The following is a 14,028-nucleotide window of genomic DNA, read 5'->3' as shown; positions in this document are numbered from 1 at the left end:
ACTAGAACGTCTTAGAACAATTTAATTTTCTTTCCATGCTTTGTCAGAAGGAATTTACAAGGACTGTAAATTCACGTCTGGGAATGGAAACTTTCTACAAAGCTAGGAAAATCCCTGTGGAAATTTGAAAAAAAAAAAAGGGGAGGGAGGGGGATTTGGGAACGATATACCTCCTCAGGGGCTATGCAGGGGTATATTTCATTCAGCATTGTTTTTTCTGGTGTATAACTTTGACCAGAAGCCTCTTTTTCAATATAAAAACAAAATGGAAAGCTCTGGAAGATTGTCATTGGCTTTCAGCATTTTTAATTTTCCTCCTTCAGATTGAAGGATAAGATGGAGGACAACTTTATGCTAAGTAGGTGGACAGGATTTATATCTTGTTTACAGTAAGTCTGCCTTTCATATAGTTTAAAATGAACATAACAGAGTTTTGTGGAATATGAAATAGGTATTTTGTCACTGTGAAGCCAGTTCAATGTGCTTCTCTACAAACATCATTCTCTTTCCTTATGTATTTAATGCTGCAATGCCTAACATACTGTTGAGCTTTCTAGATTTTCTTATATTCCTCACTTGGTGCGTCTGAACAGGAGCAGAATTCAGAACTGACATTTGTTCATTTTTTTGAAACTTCAGTCGTTTAATGTAACAGGCAGTGAACTGCAATAACAAAGTCCGTCTCGCATGGTTTTTCATCCATATGCTTAAGTATGCTATAAAAGAGGTGTATGTTGTGATTTGGGGCCTGAGAGACAAGTGGTAAGCAATTTTCTGGCTGTCACTCAGCAGGAAAGTGCCAAGAGCAGAAGCAAAACCTGCCTTTCTGGGTTTGCTGTAGCCGTTGCCGTTGAATGCTGAATCCACTGCCCTGGCAGCAGCTGAACATGTACCGCGTACCTGAATGTAGATATACACACTGTGATACCAAGAGCTGGGATGTGTAAAGAGCAGCTTGAAGATTTCCAGAAGTTTTTACTTTAAATATATCAGCCATAGTGGTCTGAAATGTAAATGATGATTTACAGTTACATAGAAGATTACAGTATTGGTAAAGACAAATTGTTTCTTCCTATGATCAGTCCTGGAAATGCCAGAGCCCTGTTGGAAATCTAAAATTAAATATGGATTGAAGAAAACAGCATTTACATGCTGTTACAATTTTTCAAGCTTTTAAGGCATTTAAACTTAAATTTTATATAGCAAATTATACTCATTTGCAGCATAAAAGAATTTCTAGCTGAACACATACTGTTTTTCTTCTTGTGTTGACTTTCCTATTGTGTTGACCATTAACTATAATTTTTGTTCTTCTCAGCAATTTTATATCTTCATTTTGTTCATAAATCCATTGACGATGGGATGTCTTTTTGTGTGTGTGTTCTCCCTGACACAAAGTGATTCTGATCAGCACTTAGGTTTTATACTTGGTGCTGCAGGAATTGCAAAAGATTAAAGAATAATACAAAGTTATGGAAAAAGGAAAAATTATTAATTTAAGTTGCAGCAGCGAATGCATTCTCAGATCTTTCACTTAGGCATACAGAATGTATCTAATATGTCATAGATACTGATTTTATTATTGTTGGGGGAACTATAAAAATTATTTTTGATACTGTGATAGAATATAATATATTGTTCTGAGTTATGAACTCCGCATTTTATTCTTCATAAAATACTGTTTCATCCATAGACCACTACAATCAGTGCCTTGTGCAATGCCCCAGAAAAGAGGGAAATAACAGAAACAAAAACTATCTCTAACAATAAGATTGAATCCTGACTGATCCAAACAGGTAGCATAGTTTTGGAAATACTGCATGTTCTTGACCAAGTAGGTGTTGGAGTATCTTGATCAATGTACATAATAAAGCAGTCTTGGAGTTTGACTGCAGGGGGAGAGATTTTTAGGAAGGGATATTTGTGATAACTTGGCAGAAGGCTGGCCTAGCGTGGAAACCACAGGAAAGACTGCCTTTATTAAAACACTGACCAAATCTTTGATAAGCAGAAGGTGCTGAAGAAAAATCTAAAGTAACAGTGAGTTTCAATGGAAGTTAGTCAAATACCTGATTTTAAAAGAATTTCAGTTAGTGTACAATGAGTGTTTAGTGTGATTCTCAGAATCTGCTTTGCAGTCTGTATTAAATCTTAGATCTAGGTAATTCCAGATAACCAAGCACACTTAGAAACTGAATGGAGTACTCATGCAGTTAACACATTTCTGTGTCTTCTTGCCATATGAATCCAATTTATGAATGACTCACCTTAAGAGGTTTGTGAAAGCTCATGGAGGGTAATAGTCTAATAAAATCTACAACAAAAATTAATTTGTTTAAAGTGACACTAAATTTTATCTTCATGCATTACAATATAAATCATAAGCTCCTGACAGCTTGAGCCATTCAAAGTTTTTTCTTTGTATTATTAATGACAACAGATATGTTTAAATACTCAGAAAATTTATCTGAGACCATTTTTGTTCAGATGTGAATACTCCATCAAAAATATTAATGAAATATGTTTTCACAGTATCATTCACAGAATCGTTTAGCTTGGAATGGACCTCTTGAGGTCAGGTAGTCCAACCCCCCTACTCAAGCAGCATCACCTACCACAGGTGCCCAGGATCATGGCTAGTTGGCTTTTGAGTGTCTCCGCAGATGAAGCTTCTACAACCTCTTTGGATAACCTGTTTCAGTGCTTGACCATTCTCACATTAAAAAAAAAAATGTTTTCTCATGTTCAGATCAAATTTCATGTGTTTGAATGTGTCCAGTGCCTCTCGGCCTGTCACTGGGCACTACTGGGAAGAGTCTGGCTCCCTCATCTTCGTTTTGTATCACATATTTATACACATTGATGAGATCTCTCCTGAGCCTTCCTTTCTCCAGGCTGAACGGGTCCCAGCTCTCTCAGCCTTTCCTCATATGAAAGATGCTCCAGTCCCTTAATCATCTCACTGGCCCCATGCTGGACTCAGTCCCCTAAGTCCATATCTTGTACTGGGTAGCCCAGCACTGGACCCAGCACTCCAGATATGTCTCAGCAATTCTGAGTAGATGGGAAGGATCACCTCCCTCAACCTGTGGGCAACACTCTGCCTAATTCAGTCCAGGATGCTGTTGGCCTTTTTTGCAATTACGGACGTATCACTGCTTTTTGGTCAGCTTGTTGTCCCCTAGGAAACCAAGGTGCTTCTCTGCTTTGCAGCTGTTTGGTCCCCACAGTATACTGGTGCCCGGGGTATTCCTTCCCAGGTGCAGGCCTTTGTATTTCCTCTTGCTCAGCTTCATGATATTCCACTCAGTCCATTTCTCCAAGCTGTTGAGGTCCATCTGAATGGCAGCGTGATCCTCAGATGTATCCAGTTTTGGATGATCTGTGAACTTGCTAAGGATGCACTCTGCCCCATCAACTAAGTCATTAATGAAGATGTTAAACAGCATGGGACCCAGTATTGACCCCTGAGATACGCTGCTAGTGGTTGACTTCCAAATGAACCTTGTGCCGCTTATCACAACCCGGTTGGCTCAGTAGTTCAGCTATTTTTTATCATAGTTTGTTAGCTTGTCTGTGATGATGTTATGGGAAACAGTTTCAAAGGCTTTAGTAAATTTGAGGTAGAAACAACTCCTCTGCTCTCCCCTTGTCAACGTAGCTAGTCACCTCATTGTATAGGGCAGTGAAGTTGTTAAAGCATAGTTTTGCCTTCATAAATCCATGCAAACTACTCGCGGTCTTCTTCTTGTCCTTCATGTGTTTGGAAATGGTTTCCTTGATAGATTTTTTCCATCACCTTCCCAGGGACTGAGGTGACGCTGACTGGCCTTTACTCAAAAATATAACTAGGTCTTTGTAATATACTCTGTCCCATGCGTTTTTGTCTTTATACAAACATTACTGCTATATGATACTAAGATGTACTGTAGATATCTCAAGATTCTTAAGTGCATCTTTGATCTACAAAAGTTGGTTTGAGGGCTATTACTACTGAGTGCCAGACCTGGTAAAAGTACCAGACCACCAGAGAGAGAGCTCCCTCGATGGACAGTAGAGTACGGTCTCTCCAAGGGACCGAAGTGGTGGGAAGACCATTCATGATTCTGGGTACCTCCCAGATATTTTACAAACAGACAGAAGCTGACGCTCAAGACTTAGCTCTGATTAAATCTGATTATTTTACCAAAAAATGTTTTAAATCCTGCAGAAGGTAATTAACTTAATGTGCTGTGATGCCATGCATACAATTTAAACACTATGATTTTGTTTTCATTATCAGAATCTGGAATCTTGTCATTATGGTGAGGATTAGTGCTCTGCCTGACCTTTCCAAGCTTCCTTTTTGAGTCTGTTTTTTCTAACAAAACAAGTTTGATGCAATTGCTTTTTCTGCTCTGTCGCTACTAAGTTTTGAATTCACCAGTAAATTGAAGACTAGAGGTCTCAAAGATAGATTTAATTCCTAAAAGTTTTGCCAACATCATTGATGAGTAGAGGGGAAAGAGAAAAATCACTGCCCCTATTCTGAGAAAGACAAGCAGAATTTAGTGAATGTATATTTGATTTGACACCTGGAGCTTTTTGGTTGTTTGGCAGGGAACATGAAGAAATCAAGTCTGAGGTTAGAAGATGAAGAAAAGTCAAAGAACACAAATCCTTATGAAACAGACTTTATTATTCTTGCTGCTTATGAAATAGCTTCTTTGACTAAAAGTAGTGTTCTCTAAAAATTCTGAGGGAAGGATTGTGACCAAATACTTCCTGTGCTTCTGTTTTGCTTTTGTTAAAAAAGATTCTGAGTTTTTATCTCCACCTTAGATAACTTGTTATACTGTCTTTAAGGAATATAGTAACTTGACAAAGAACAGAATCCTAGTATTAAGCGTACTCTTTCTGTTAAGGACTGAGTTTTCTAAGACATGATTCTTTTAAGCTGCTATCTGCTTTCTGCTCCCGTGTCTTTGAAGTGCAGTTTTAGAAGTCCAAGCATTTATCTCCACTTCTGATGGGACTCAATCCCAAATGATGAAAGGAGTAGGAAGGTTCCCCACAGAGCAGCTGAGTGAGTTGTGTAGGATGCCGAAAGTCCTCCCTTAACTGACAGTGATCCAGGAAATATGGTGCCTGATAAAGATTGGTCCTTCTGGGGTCCAGCCTAATGACTTTTTCCCAGTTATTTTTCAAATCTGTCTCTTTTAAAAAACATCTTTAAAAAGGATTTGTTTTGTTTGATGGATTTTTTTTTTTTTTTTTGCCATTCAAAGATAAATAGTTCCAGTATTATATTCAGTTTCTCTGAGCTGTTCTTTATCACTTTTAAAGATGGCTTTGTTGGCATTGATGATTGGACATGAAATCTACCTATTTTTTTTTGCCTAGATCCCGAAAAGCAGGAGATTCTTTCCCTTGCTTTCATGGTGTCATTTTCCCTATCTCTTTCACAGGTTTTCTTTACACTAGCAGACACCTTGCTATTTTCAAGTATCTAATGGGAAATTTTCATCATGATCAGAACTTCTCAAAATCTGTATTGGCATCTCCATTTTTATTGGTATGCTTTCTGCAATTCCCTTTAATCCATTCTGTTCAGGTCTGACCTGTGTCAGAGATTGGTCCCTCACTCTTTTGTAGATTATATAAGCACACATATATAGAGAGGTATATATAAATTCACAGTTGTATTTTTCACACTGGAGGCTTTTGAATTTTTTCATCTTGTGTATCCCTTAACTTTCCTAGCCTTTATTGGAGGAATGTTGGAAGTATGTTGAAAAATCAGAAGTTACTTGTTCAGTTCAGACTTTTCTTTTAGTGGTATATGGTAATTAGAAATTAATTAGAGGTTCATAACTAAAAGGTTAACTTATTAAGTGTGAATACATTTGTAATTTTCAAATGACGACTGTGCTTCTGGTTGATGTCTGATTTCTGAGATCAAAGTTTAATAGGCTTTTAACTCTTTTTGAATTCTAAGAGATATCTTTCTGCCTCAGTACTGTTAAAATAAAATTTGAGTTTGGTTTAAATTGTTTTGTACCCTCCTCTCAGTTAAAATATTTTGCTTCATTTTACTGAAGAAAAATTACAAATACCTTGTGTCCCTCTGTGAATGAAAACTGAATAGATGCTGATTAAGAGTAAAATTAGTCAATCTAAAAGAAGGTAACAGGTTTTCAGAATTACTTTATTTACTAGAAGATACTTGCGTTGCATACAAATTACAGCTAAGCCTTACAGGTGGGATACTAGAGGAAGCACAAGCATTAGAGGTATATTTTCCTCTAGTGATGGTGAGGTAATGCTTACATGTATAGCATTACAGAGTACCAGTGATCAATTCTGCATACCTATTTCTGAAGCAGAGGAATCTGTGCAGCTAATTTGCTTTATTGCAATCCTACATACAGTCTAAAAATGATTCCATCTCTGTTCTCAGTCATGGGCAACTGCAACAGGTTGTTTCACAGTTCTATGCAGTTAATATGTATGTGATCAATATATAATGGTTGGTTAGCTGCTTTTCCAACAGGAGGCATCCCTGCTTTTCTTCAACCTCTGTCGAGATACAGTATCCTGGTAACTAATGTTTTCCAGATGTGGCTTCCTGACAACCTCAGCACGTTACAGTCATGCATGGCAGATGTACTTGTTTAAGGGTCTCTGAGCAGGTGAATCACAGAATCAGAGTCACACATTTGTTTTCATGGAGCACGAGTTCTATAAGTTTCTATATAGCACAAGTTCATTAAAAGGGTGTGTAATTGTTTAGCAACTGTTTATTATTAATACCTGATAAGTTACAGCAATGTTACTAGCATGTTATAAAATCTGCTTACTTAAAGTTGTTGATTTACTTAAACTCATTCAATTTGTGTCAGGCTACTGCAGTAGAGGTGGGACCCTGATGCTTTGTCTGAGCTCTACAACAGAACTCAGGTTCTGGTTATATGCCATGTGTACTAAATATGTAAAATACATATGATTTGGGGGAACAAGAAACAATTTTTAATATTTTTTTTTCTAAGTTTAAAAAATAGTGAGTATTTGCCTTGCTTGATTTGGAACTTTTGATTATTTTAAGACCATTCAGATGGCAAAGTAGAAACTGCATGACAGATATGGAGTCATATAAAGGAATTTCAGATATAGGACATTATAGTAGAAATTTATTTTTACTTTTAATACTTTATGCTTATTTGAGTGTGGAGTACTGTGGAAATGTTTAAGCTGAAATGGTAGAAATTGTAGGAATTATTCCAGGGACATGGCATTCTATTGCTCACATTAGAAAATTTAACCCAACAGGGTATTCTCTGTTGTACTTCAGTTAAAATGATTGCATATATAATGAAAAGCAAAACTGAAGAAGATAAAATGTAATTTTTTGTCATCTCTTAGGTGTGGAAGATCCCTCAGTGCCAGTGTGCTTGGGCACCATTAGGAATTTAATGCGTGTTAGGGTCTCAGTTCACGTTTGGAAGAGGTTCTGCAGTCCTGATCTCCGTACCATCTTTTGGTGAAAGATTGAGCCTTGGTACCTCCACTGCATGTCTCACAAAAATGACTGTGTGAGGACCAATTAAATACTGATTTAGCCACAATCCTGTGGCTAAAGCCAGCAGGAAATTATTTCAGTAGAACTTGCTGCGCAAGGTGCATATGCCGAATCTGAGAAAAAGTTGTAATTTTCGATTAACATTTTACTCTGATGAGCTAATTGAACAGTTCGATTGAAGCATGTCTGGTTTTGATTTAGGCTCCCAAAAGTTCAGTCAGTACCTGGCAAGCCTACCAAGTGATCAGCAATGCCTTGCAGACTACCTGTGGGCTGTGTGTTGCATGTCATAGTTTAGCTCCGTATCTACTATCAACAGTACTAATGCCATGAAAAAGTATATAATTACAATTCTGTAGTTGGAAATACATTGCATTAAAAACTAACAAATAGAATATGCTTTTCTGAATCTACTGAAGAACTAACATGCTGAGAGCTAATCACTTGGAAATTCACTATTTTTCAAGCCTGGTTCAGATCGTACAAATGAAATTTATTCACATCTAAGTGTAGTGTCTAATACGTTTACACAGAGTTAATGATCTTGCACAGAAATAATGATCGTCTACAGGGTTTTAAAATAATTTAAAATAAATAATACATACTATGACAGCATTCTGTTGCTGATCTAAGATTTTTTTTAAAATCATCATTTACTGTTACACACATATTTCATTGCACTTTTTAAATGTTTTTCCTTATTTCAGTTCAGAAATAAGTCTGACAAATTTCCAAACCCAATCTTGTTCTCTTAGTGTTTAAAGCAAAACTAATTATTGTCAATGGTCTTGAATAATGTGCAGAACATGCTGATAAAGAAATAAATTATATAACCTAGGAGAAACAATACTTCACATTTCAGAAACAGTTTTAGAAAAGAGTAACAGCATGCACAAGATAAAAAAGCAGTAATATGCTCAAAGTTCTCTGACAAGCAACACTGGAGCCTCTGCTGTCATTAAACTGCTTTTATACCATCCAGGTAAGCAATAAGATGGTACAGGTACAGAACTCCTTTGGCCAGCAAGTGAATAATGTTCTATTTTAAGAAATCCCAAGTAGACAATGTGATCTTCAGGATATTGTGTCTAGGTAATGGATTAAGTTGGATTCAACCCAATTTTTCAGAAAGGAAAAGGTTGTAATTAAGCAAGTGCCTGATCAAAAAAATTTGTTCAGGACTGACCTGACTTGAAGCTTAGAAAATCGGAGAACCTAAATGGTCTACAAGCTTAGGAAATAAGGTGTGTCCATGGCCAGAAGTGAGGCTGCAGGCAGAAGACCAGGAGGTTCATGCCAAAACCTGTAGTGGTGTGACAAGAGCAAGGACAGAGCTTTGGCTAGGTTGGGTGGTTGGATCAGAAGTGGAAACTGAAATTGGAGCCCAACAAGCCAGACATGAAAGCACATAAAAAGGCAAAGCTCCTACAAATTAGACATTTTCTAGTAGGAATTAAGTGTTGTTCTCTTGATTGCAATGCAAATAAAAAGCAGCAAGGGTCAGCTGTGTCAGACACAGCACAAGTATTATAGGTGATAATGATGCAGACTTTCAGATTTGATCTTGATGAGATGTTTGTAATCCTTCTTAAGAATGTGAAATGGAAGAAGCAGGGATTAGGTTGGAGAGCATCAAAAACTGATCTAAGGAAATTAATTTGAAATAGTAAGTTTGGATAACACATTCAGTCATTTCAGATTTAGGCATAGAGACAGTGATAGGAGGTATAGAAGATAAAGAGCTGGGATCTCTTAGAGTGGAAAGAAACTTGCATTATAAGGAAACAATCTAAAGAAGTGAGAAAGTAGAAACCTACCTTCCCATGCATCAGGAAGGTTAGTGTTGCTGAAATAGCAAAAAACATCAGAGGAGAGAAGGGTTCAGGAAAGAAGAGTTAATCTTAGTTTGTGTTTAAAAACACAACACTGTTGTTTCACAGTGCTTGTTAGTAAGGAAGAGAACAAAGAGGAACATTATGCTTATAACCTCTCCAGTTCTCAACAGTAAAATTATACTCTCTCAGCTGCAGACTCACCTGTAATATACACTAGAAGAGTGGGCTTTTGTCTGTGTGGTTTGTGTTTATCTGCCGCCTTAGACTCTTATGTTCCTCAGGGTAAGTCTGAGTCATCTTCGAGACCTTGGTCTGCTAAAGCAATAAAACATCTTTCTTGTCTATAAAATAAAGGTTCAATTTTGCATGGTGTGCCAGAACAGCGATTATATTTGACAGTTTCAATATTTTGATTTTACACTGTGCCCCATTTTGAATTGCATCTGTCAAGGTAAAGGAAAGGTTTACTCCTACAGAGAGTATTGTCTGTAAGACATGATAGTCTTTATTATGCTGCTCAGCAAATTTGTATATTTGTCTTCAGAGGGCAAAGAATCCATTTCATTTTGGGTATGATTAAAAAAAGAAAGATTCAATAAGGAATTAAATGGTCATAAGTCAGATAAAGCCTGATAATGATGAAGAGTTGTGTTATAGTTTTGTACTGTTTTTTGGTAGCTAGTGAAATGAAAGTGCAAAAATCAGAAGTAAAAGTTACAGAAAGTAAATAGAAATACCCAAATTAGCTGAATTACAATGATTTAATGTTTGAGGTACATGGCCTGCCGTTAGTTCTGTCTTTTCTGCTTGCACTCATCAGTAGTAATTAATGTAAAATAACTTGTTTTGAACATACTGGCATAACCTCAGAAAAGTGCTTTAGTTGTTTTGGTAATTTGCTACTTATTTCTAGTACTTTGGCCTTTTACATAGGAGAACGCTTAGTATCACATGATGACACTTCTAGATAAAAGTAATAATGAGACTGGTAAAGGACTTGGTAGCCGCGGTAAAGACAGGTGTCGTGGTTTAACCCCGGCAGCAACAAAGCACCACGCAGCCGCTGGCTCACTTCCCCCCCCACCCAGTGGGATGGAGGAGAGAATCGGGAAAAAAAAAAGTAAAACTCGTGGGTTGAGAAAAGAACAGTTTAATAGAACAGAAAAGAAGAAACTAGTAATAATAATAATAACAATAATAAAATGACAATAATAATAATCAAAGGATTGGAATATACAAGTGATGCACAATGCAATTGCTCACCATCTGCCGACCGATGCCCAGTTAGTCCCCGAGTGGCGATCCCCCCACCCCCACTCCCCCCAGTTTATATACTGGGCATGACATCACATGGTATGGAATACCCCTTTGGCCAGTTTGGGTCAGCTGCCCTGGCTGTGTCCTGTGCCAACTTCTTGTGCCCCTCCAGCCTTCTTACTGGCTGGGCATGAGAAGCTGAAAAATCCTTGACTTAATCTAAGCACTACTTAGCAACAACTGAAAACGTCAGGGTGTTATCAACATTCTTCTCATACCGAACCCAAACCATAGCACTATACCAGCTACTAGGAAGACAACTCTATCCCAGCCAAAATCAGGACAACAGGACACTAATTAATTACTATGACATTATTTATACTCTTCAAGCCTTCTCAAACCAATATAGACTCTTTCAAGTTTCTTGTTGTGAAGTCTCTTATGTATCCTCCTGGTTGTCAGGAGTTCTGATGAAGGCAGCCAGTGTTTCAGCCTGTTAATCCAACAGGAGCTGCTGCTGTTGAAGGAGCAGTAGGGCTCCTTTGATATGCTTGGATGTAGGAGGAGATGAACAAGAAGAATTGGTTCACGAACGCACACATTTCAAGCTCTGCTTTAGTTACAACCATTTAATATCATCCTGAAATTCACTTTATTTACATAATAAAAGAATTACAGATAGTTACTGCCATAACATGGAGCATTTTGAGGAATAAAGCTTGAGACCTTGAATTTCACCAAGAATCCTCTATGAAACCATAGTAGAGGGAAAGTACAGATTTGATGAGCTTTTAGTAGTCTGTGTTACTGAAGTGATTGTTGTCAATGTTTTTTTTTGATACTAGAGTCAGATATGTGCTTAGGTCTCAAAAGGAGAACGTGAGAATAAGAAGCTTTACAATTCTGGTGGAGGAGAGCTGTCTGTAAATGAAGAGTGAATAAATACCACATGCTGAACATACTATTTCAAGTTCATGTAAGTGTTTTATAAGCACTGCAGGTTGATCTGTTGCATTATAATCAGCAATCTGAGAGAATAATCAAAGAGTATTTTCTTTTTTTCTGAATCTAGCAGAAGGTCATCCCTGCACCTCAATTTAGGAAGGCCTATGTTGCATCCCAAGTCTTAGTGATTCAGGATACTGCCAGAAGATAAACAATACTGAGCTTAGATGCACTAACTTCTATGACCTTCTCAAATAAAAAGAGAATAAAACTTTTACTGTTACAGCAAATTCTTCATCTATCTGAAGTTTAATGGTGCATGTTTCATCTGAGCTATCTTGGCGTATTATGGTTAGTTTTACTTACGACTCTCTGAACCAGCACCCTCCTCCTTGCATGGTGATTCCCATTAGAACCCAGTTTCCTGTTTATTAAGTACTCAGTAAATAATGTTCTTTATTGTTACAGAACATTGTTGAGTAAATTGGCAACCTTAAACACTAGTAATTAAAAGCCATAGTGAAATGCAATTCCACAATCATTGTGATGATTGGGCTTTACTGTTAAAACTCTCATTAGATTAAGTTCAGCGCTCACTTTGAAAGCTGCTTGGCGATTCAGAACAGCATACCTGTACGAGTTTACTTGTCTTCATGTTATCTATTTGTTCCTGGGTGCTAAAGTGCTAAATTCTGCAGACTATGTTCATCAGATGTACCTACTGGGTTGTACTCAGGTGTTGACCTGGCATATGCATTACATCTGCCTTGTATCAATCTGGGTGCATTAAGTAGCCATGTATAAAACCCAGCATTATAAAATTCCTTAGGGGTTCCCTTTTGCATCTTGCTCCTCTTCTCTCTCTCACTTATTCCCCAGTTTAACCGCTATTTTCCTCTCACCCCTTCACCTTAAGCCGCTCACCATCTCAAATGAACAGATTTCTGAAGCAAAAAATTTTCCTTTTTTTCCCCTCTCCGTTCAGGTAATATTTTGTGTAGGTGTTGGGAATAATTGAAGGTTGGAGATTTCCTTGCAGAGAATTCATTTTTGTGAAATTAATTGAAACAAGAGTATGAAATGAATGTACAAGAAAACTTTCAGTTTTTGTGAGGGCAGAGATAATGAGCAGGGAATGATCCCACAGATTCTTGTGTACATTTCTCTTCCACTGTGTTAACATGTTTTCTGAGCTAACTATGCCTTATGCAAGCAATCTTTCAAGTACTTGAATGTAAAAAAACCCAAACAAGCCAACTCTGCATAACTTCACCTGATAAATAGAAATGCTTTCGTTTTGCAGATGACATAAATATTTATTCCTGTAGAGCAATCTTCTAAATGTTTTGTGCTGTGTTTTTCAGCCCCTTTAACATTTGGGAATATTTTATTTATTATCAGTTGAAGATTTTTTCCCATTGCTTTCTAATTATTTATTAGTAAACATAACCTGGAATGTGGAACTATTAGAGGATAGACATTTTGAAATAACCTTTAGACTGGCTTTTTGCCCTTACAGTCTCCCTAAATAGTTGGAAGACAGAATTGATAATTTTATGAGTAAGATTACAGAATCACATACACAATCACAGGCTGCACAGAGGCTGCAGAGCCTCTTTGAGCAACCTGTTCCAGCATTTGACCACCCTCACGGTAAAAAAGGTTTCTACTATGTCTAGATGGAATTTATGTCTAGATGGAATTTCCTGTATTTTGATTTGTGCCCATTGCCTCTCGTCCTGTCACTGGGCACCACAGAGAAGAGCCTGGATCCATTTTCTGTTCTCCTTGCCCCCATCAAGTATTTATTCACATGGATAAGATCCTCCTGAGCCTTCTCTTCTCTGGGCTGAACAGTCCCAGCTCTCTCAGCCTCTCCTCATATGACAAATACTCTCATCCCTTAATCACCTTCGTGACCCTGGGCTGGACTTGCTCCAGTATGTCCATGTCTCACTTGTATTGGGGAGCTCAGCACTGGACACCTGATGCGTCTCACCAGTGCGGGGCAGGGAAGAAGGATCACATCTCTTGATCTGCTGGCAATGCGGTGCTGAATGCAGCCCAGGCGGCCGTGGCCTTCTTCGCTACAAGGACACATTGCTGGCACATGTGCAACTTGTCCATCAGGACCCCCAGGGCCTTCTCAGCCAGTCTGCCTCAGCCTCTACTGGTGCCTGGGGTTATTCCTCTCCTGGGGCAGGACTTTGCATTACATGATATATTGCTTATTGCAGCTGGAAGCTGGAGCCTGTGACCCTGGAGAATCTTTCAAGCTATAGGTTTTAATTAGACTAAAAAGAAGAATAATAATGATCATACCTGCTCTATTAATTTTTTTTCTCTAAGAGTTTAAATTCAACCTGTAGCTGAAGTATTTTCTCCATTGATGTAGGATGCAGTGGAGCCACAGAAGCATGCATTTTTACATCT

The 14,028-nt window shown here is 37.8% G+C and overlaps 1 protein-coding gene across 4 annotated transcripts in view; it reads left to right on the top strand.

Moving 5' to 3' along the window:
- TRAPPC9 (trafficking protein particle complex subunit 9) overlaps window positions 1-14,028 on the top strand; it is a 522,448-nt gene that overhangs the window by 213,051 nt on the left and 295,369 nt on the right. The window lies entirely within an intron of this gene.

This window comes from Haliaeetus albicilla, chromosome 3, assembly GCF_947461875.1.
Source record: "Haliaeetus albicilla chromosome 3, bHalAlb1.1, whole genome shotgun sequence".
NCBI lineage: Eukaryota > Metazoa > Chordata > Aves > Accipitriformes > Accipitridae > Haliaeetus > Haliaeetus albicilla.
This window is presented reverse-complemented; position numbering and strand designations above follow the sequence as displayed.